We start from the raw sequence: 6378 nt of genomic DNA on the forward strand, positions 1-6378 counted from the left end.
CAGTCATCCGAGAGGAGCTCGGAGTAGAGCCGCTGCTCCTTCGCGTCGAAAGGAGCCAGTTGAGGTGGTTCGGACATCCCTAACCCTAACCCTAACCAAGGAAACTGTTCATGTTCGGACATGTGAGTAATACGTTTATTTCTTATTGTCTTTCTCTCTAACTCGCACAGACATTCACGCGCCTCGCCTTCAAAGATAAACTTCTAAAAACCAATAACCTGATCACAGATAGGTATTAAACCGATTTCAGAGTCTGAATCCCACTACTTTATTTCATGCATTGACGACGTAGCAGCGTATCAATTGGACGGGCGTACGCATGCGTAGAGCTGGAGAGGAGCACGTGTACACGTTGAACTGTTGATGAAATCAGCTGGAAACGACACACCGCTTTGCATTGGTCTTCAAAAGTATTACAACCCGCTTTTATCAAACAAAGGTGCAAATTGCAGAGCCAAGTGAAGAAGACATGAGTGTGTGACGACGCTTTGGAAGGTAAAACCGCCCTCAAGGGAAAACAAGAGATGAGATATGTGATAAATTCAAGAATGCAAATCCATAACAGTCCATAACGATGCAAACATCACATAGGACAACATGGTTACAATAAACCTATTGCCACACACTTAATGTACATGAATGATTATTATGCAGTGATTTTCCCTTAACCCTTGGGTTGTCTTCCCGTTAACCACGAACTGGTCCTTCCAGGTCAAAATTGAAAATGAAAATTATTTTTTATGCTTTTCCAAAGTTTTTGTGCCTTTTTCTGAATTGTCACTTTTTACAGCTTTTGGCGCTTCTGTTTGTTTAAACCGGAGCTGGTTTACTAACAGGTTTTACACTTATTCTTGGAATTCACGGTCAACAAACCATGTTTTTAGTAAAAAAGGCAGAAATTATGAACTATTTTGACTAATAGTTGAGATCAGAGGATGTTGAGTGGATCTCAGATTGGTAGATGTCAAAGTTTGGTCTGGATACTGTTAAAAAAAAGAAAAGAAAAAGGAATTCTGTAAATGCTATAGGATTAAATGAAACACCCAAAAACTTCAATGAAAGAAATCATTAATTTTACCTGAAGAACGTCATGCATGTTATTTTTGGGCAATTTTGTTAAAAGAAATCCATATTTCTGATATAAAACACTTTGAAACGGGGCAGTTTGACCCGAGGACAACACAAGGGTCAAGGGAATAATCTGTATAAGTTATGACAACATTACTTGACTGATATGTTTCAAATCTGTACTGCTAAGGACAGTCTGAGGTCTGTACGGGGTGGGGGGGGCAGAGTCTGGATTTACATTTCTCCGACTGACTATTGAATATTTTTAAGAGGAGGCAAACTGATTCTGCTCCCTAACTATTCAGCTTCACTTTGCTCCAGCTGGACTTTGTGCACAAAATCTAAATATTTGATTCATAACAACAACAAAAAATTGACTAATCTCTCAACTCTTTTATTTTACTTACTTTTAATATAGAGCAGGGCAATATATTGATGTTATCTCAATATGGTGATATGAGACTGGATATCGTCTTAATTTTGGATATCGTAATATGGCAAGTGTTTTCCTGGTTATAAAGGGCTGCATTACAGTAAAGTGATGTCATTTTCTGAACTTACCAAACTGGTCTAGCTGCTCTATTATTAGTCTTTACCCACTGAGTCATTATATCCACATTACTGATGATTATTTATCAAAAATCTCATTGTGTAAATATTTAGTGAAAGCACCAACAATCAACACTATGATATGGTTGCAATATCGATATTTGGTCAAGCACATTGTGATATTTGATTTTCTCCACATCCCCCAGCCCTACTTTAATAGTCGTGTTAATGCCAAACAACATAGAAAGGTGTGTCTTTGTTATTGTGTAGTTTGAAGGGAACACAAGGCACCCAATCATCTTTATTCACTACTTAAATGTTTTCATAAAACATTTTTTCCCTTAAAATCCTTTATATGTAAGTTAGAGAGAGAGAGACCTAAAATTGTCCTCATAATGTGGTTCAGTAAAGTGATATCCATGTTGTCCTAAAAACAGACATTTTGTACAGTATGCGAGGTATTGTAGTGTTATAGTTGCGTGAACGCAGGACAACTCCATCACGCCTCTGATGTCTCTGCAGATGGTGGCTCACCACTGTGGTATGCACCTATTACAATCATCACCAATGCTCCAACCGGCTCCTCCACCACCTCCATGTTCTGCTGCTGCTCTGAATTCACGGCAGGATTCATATCGTTTGCTGCATTCATGATGCAAAGCATGGCTGATTTGTCCTTGAACTTTCACCCTCTGCATGGTGCATGTGTGCTGCCTCTGGCGAGCCGGCTTGGCATGCGTTTGTACCGTGTTGTGCTGTAGGAACCTGCTTTATAATCTAGTCTGTCACACTAAAAAGCAGGTTTATTTAGGGGGTTCGAGCACAAAATGAAAGTGTCTGAGTTCCTGTTTTTGTGTTGGTGGTTGTCACTGATTACAGGTCCTCCCAGGGGTCCTGCAGGGCTTTCAAAGGCAGCAATCAGACGACTGCTGTGTGAAATAACCCTAATGACCAGTAGATGGGCCGTCCAATGAAACTGCATTGAGAAAAACTATGAAAATCTCTGAAGAAATAACATTTTGATTTACATGGAAGTTAACATTGCTCTGGTTTCTCGATTGTCAGAAAATGAGCTTTGTGGTAACTTTTAACGTTTTGGGGGCTAAATGGAAGGAAAAACGTCACCTGGCATGGTCACCACCACCACCAGCAACTTTGAACTCATTTCATATGTTTGGTGCAACTGAAAAGCACCATACTGAATGAATGAATGAATTTGTTGCTTTTTTAAGACGTAAAAACTAATCACAATGCACGCGTGGGGTCCTTAATGACGTATTTTGTCATTGAACAGAACGTGAAAGTCTCTTAAGCTTGTTTGAACCCCAGACCTGATTTCAGACGTCTAACCAAAACCCCAAAGACTTCAAGACACGGAGAACCTGAAATTTCCATGTTAAAGATCTCATTCCCACAGCACTTTATAAAGTGTTCCTGTAACAAATTGCCAAAATGATATGGACATCGTCGTTTGGACAGTGACTGTCAGCGTCTACTGCAACGCAAAAGGCGTATGCGTAGAACATACCGGGGATATTAGCATAAGCAAGGAGATGTAAGGGTTCCACCTTACATCTGCTCGCTAAACCCCGTCTAGATTCCGCGTAAGTAGACTGGTCGGGGTGGTGGATGGGTCAAACACAGGACTTTCACCCAGGGGAGCAGGGTTCCTGTCCCGCGTGTGTCTTAAACCGGCCCAATATTCCAGCGGGTCACAGAAGCCAGCCACAAACTTTCTTTAACCTTACTGCGTCAAAAGGGACGCCAATAGTCCCGACCAAGCGCGTGTTATACGACGCTAAAGGAGACTTTTAGCGTCAGTAACAACAACAACGAAGGACCCGGACCAAGTGTCCGTATTATACGAGATGGGCATGTTGTTTTTGACATGAACTGCTATAACATTGGAATTTAGAGAAAAGGTTTCTCACAATAATTATTTTTTTTAAGTTTAATTTTTGGTAAATCTTGTCAAAACCCACAAAACTCCCCGACAGGATTTAGACATTTCTAATAAATCCGCTTTTAGCTTTTAGTTAGCGTGGTCTGTCTGTAGATAATGTGGACATAGCTGATCTCAGAGCGCTGCAGTTGCCCTATGGTTTATCACAATTTGGATACTGAAGCTGTAATATACTGCTGGGTATGAGATAGAGTTGAAAACATAATGTAACCGTGCTTTCAGTAGTTTGCGTTAATCACAAGCATTTTGTCTTAAAGATATCTTTAGATGTTAAACAGCATGTTGCTTAACTGAAGAGTCTCAGCCTGTGACGCTCATCCCACATTTGACTCCATCTCGGCCCGGAGCAGGAAACCAAAATATAAACTTCAGCACTTCTCTTCAGAAACCCGAGAGTGACATCACAGATGACACATCAGTGCCTTCTCTCTGTCTGCGGGACCCCAACAAAGGGTGAATAGCCTCTATGCTACGTGAGCAAACTTCACACTTTGCCACTTTCACTAGGACATTTTTTTCAAGTTTAAAGGGTTTCTCCAGCCAAAAATCACGCAAAGGCAACAATAAGTTTCCTGTTATTCTCTGGCGGGGGTGTAGGTGTGGAAGAGTTTGAGCCAGCGTGAGTGTGTGCTGTTTTCTCTGGATGGACTTCATGCTCAAAGCTTTGATTTCTGCCTGTAATTGGGATTCATAACTTTCTTTTCACTGAGAATCGTTCCTGTTAGTGACTCCACAACAGCCATATATATATAGTCTTATTTAACCTTCATGTTGTCCCGTTTTCCCATATCAATGTTCTTTTTAATTCCCAAAATGACATGATTGATTCCACACAACGCTCTTTGGCAAATACATATCTCTACTTTCATTAATTATGGGGTGTGTTATGCAATTTTACAGCATTTGAAAAAAAAAAAGTAAGTGTTTTTGAAATAGTATTGAGTAAAAGTTGACATATTCCAGTCTGTGATTATCATTAACATCCTTTCCTTTAATTTTAGTCTAAACAATTCCTAATTTCTGCTTTTCTAACTCAAACATTAGGTATAATTTCCTCTGAATGAGGTTTATTGACCATCAATTCCAAAAATAACTAAAACAAAAGTTAATAAGTTTGTGTTACGTATTGTTGAAAAAGTTTGATAAAAGTGATAAACTTTGAAAAATGGGACAAAAATGTATGAAAAACTTGAAAACATTGATGAAAAGCATCAACAAAAGTGTTAATTTTGAGGAAAGACAACACAAGGGTTGAAAGGGATGCCGGGTGCCCGGGTGGCTCAACTGGTCTAGCGTGCGCCCATTCATAGAGGTTTCTTCCTCGACACAGCGGACCCGCATTCGACTCCGATCTGCTGCCCATTGCTGCAGGTCCTTCCCCCCCCCACCCCCTCTCGCCCCTTTCACTTCATCAGCTGTCCAGGCACTGAAAGCCTAAATGCCCCAAAAACTATTCTTTAATTTAAAAAGTACAAAATAAAAGTGATGCAGTAGGAGACTCTTCTCTGTTGCCAACCCCAGGTTGTGATTCACATAATAAGCTGGGCATGCTTTTACATAAAAAACAGACTATTGTTGGTGATTTTTGTTGTATATGAGTCCTTTTGAACAATCATTTAATTGATTCCAGTGCATCCTAAGCATTTCTTAAACTATTCAAATCTAGTCATATTTTGTCCAAATCAAAGGAGAGTCAGCTGCATGGGCAGAGACTGTATCCAATGTCACACCTGGTAATCTTTCACCACCAGTTCAGACTAGAGGTCTTCATGGGTTCTTCTGGTTTTTATTGACCCTTAGAAGACATTTCCATTCAGTTATGATGGTTATAGTTATATACAGTTAGTTACAGTTAGTTACAGTTATATAGTTACTAATGGCCTCGCCACAATTTAGCACAACTTTGAAGAGTTACTTAGCCTCATTCCCGGCTGCTAGCTTGACAAGATTGGTACCGATGTATTTCTCAGATCTTCTAGTTTCATATAACATCAATATCTTCAGTTTAATTTTCATAAAGACTGTAATGATGGCCAAAATCGCCGGCAGGTCTCAGACAATCCAGGCATCAACTGGCTAGTCCCCCAGTGCAGAAACAGTCCCCAAAGATCAATAGTAGATTTACTAATTAGAATGTGAGTTTTATGGTTAGTTCTGTTGATTAAAAAACAACTTGGTTAAGTTTAGGATAAGATCATGGCTTGGGTTTAAGAAAATACTTGGATTAATTATGGTAATAAATAAAGGAAACAAACTTAGAAAGCCGACTTAGTGGTCCCCCATGTCAAAGTTCCCCACTTCCTTAACCCCTTTTGCCATCCAAACTTTGTCTTAGTGCAGATTTGTTGCTGTGTAAACTCATCGCAGTTGCACAACATTCATAATTCACAGATCTGGGAAAGGTCCTTCGTCAATTAAATGTTGACATGTGTCGCCTTTAGGCGTTAAAAATAGAGTACTGATGCTGTCACTTTCCTTGAGTCTCCAAAGGGAGTTTGTGGTCAGAAGAGCTTCTAGATTTGCTGTTGACGGAGTCCCCCTGCTGTGTCGCTGTTAACGCCTTTCCTGTGGATTTTTGGTGCCCTGCAGTTTCTACCACAGCTTTCAGACAGAAAACCTAGCAAAAGCCTGACCGTTTGTCAGTGCCAGAAGGGATTTTCTCTTAGGGAAAACTCTTGCTTGTTGAAATGGGGTGTGTGTGTGGGTTCCTGCAGGAAAGCAGCCGCTCTGCTGAAATGCCTAAAGCCAGCCATCGACTTCCTTCTTGCCCCAAACCTTCCAGCTTTGACAAATCAGCA

This window comes from Etheostoma cragini, chromosome 14 (assembly GCF_013103735.1).
Source record: "Etheostoma cragini isolate CJK2018 chromosome 14, CSU_Ecrag_1.0, whole genome shotgun sequence".
NCBI classification, from domain to species: domain Eukaryota; kingdom Metazoa; phylum Chordata; class Actinopteri; order Perciformes; family Percidae; genus Etheostoma; species Etheostoma cragini.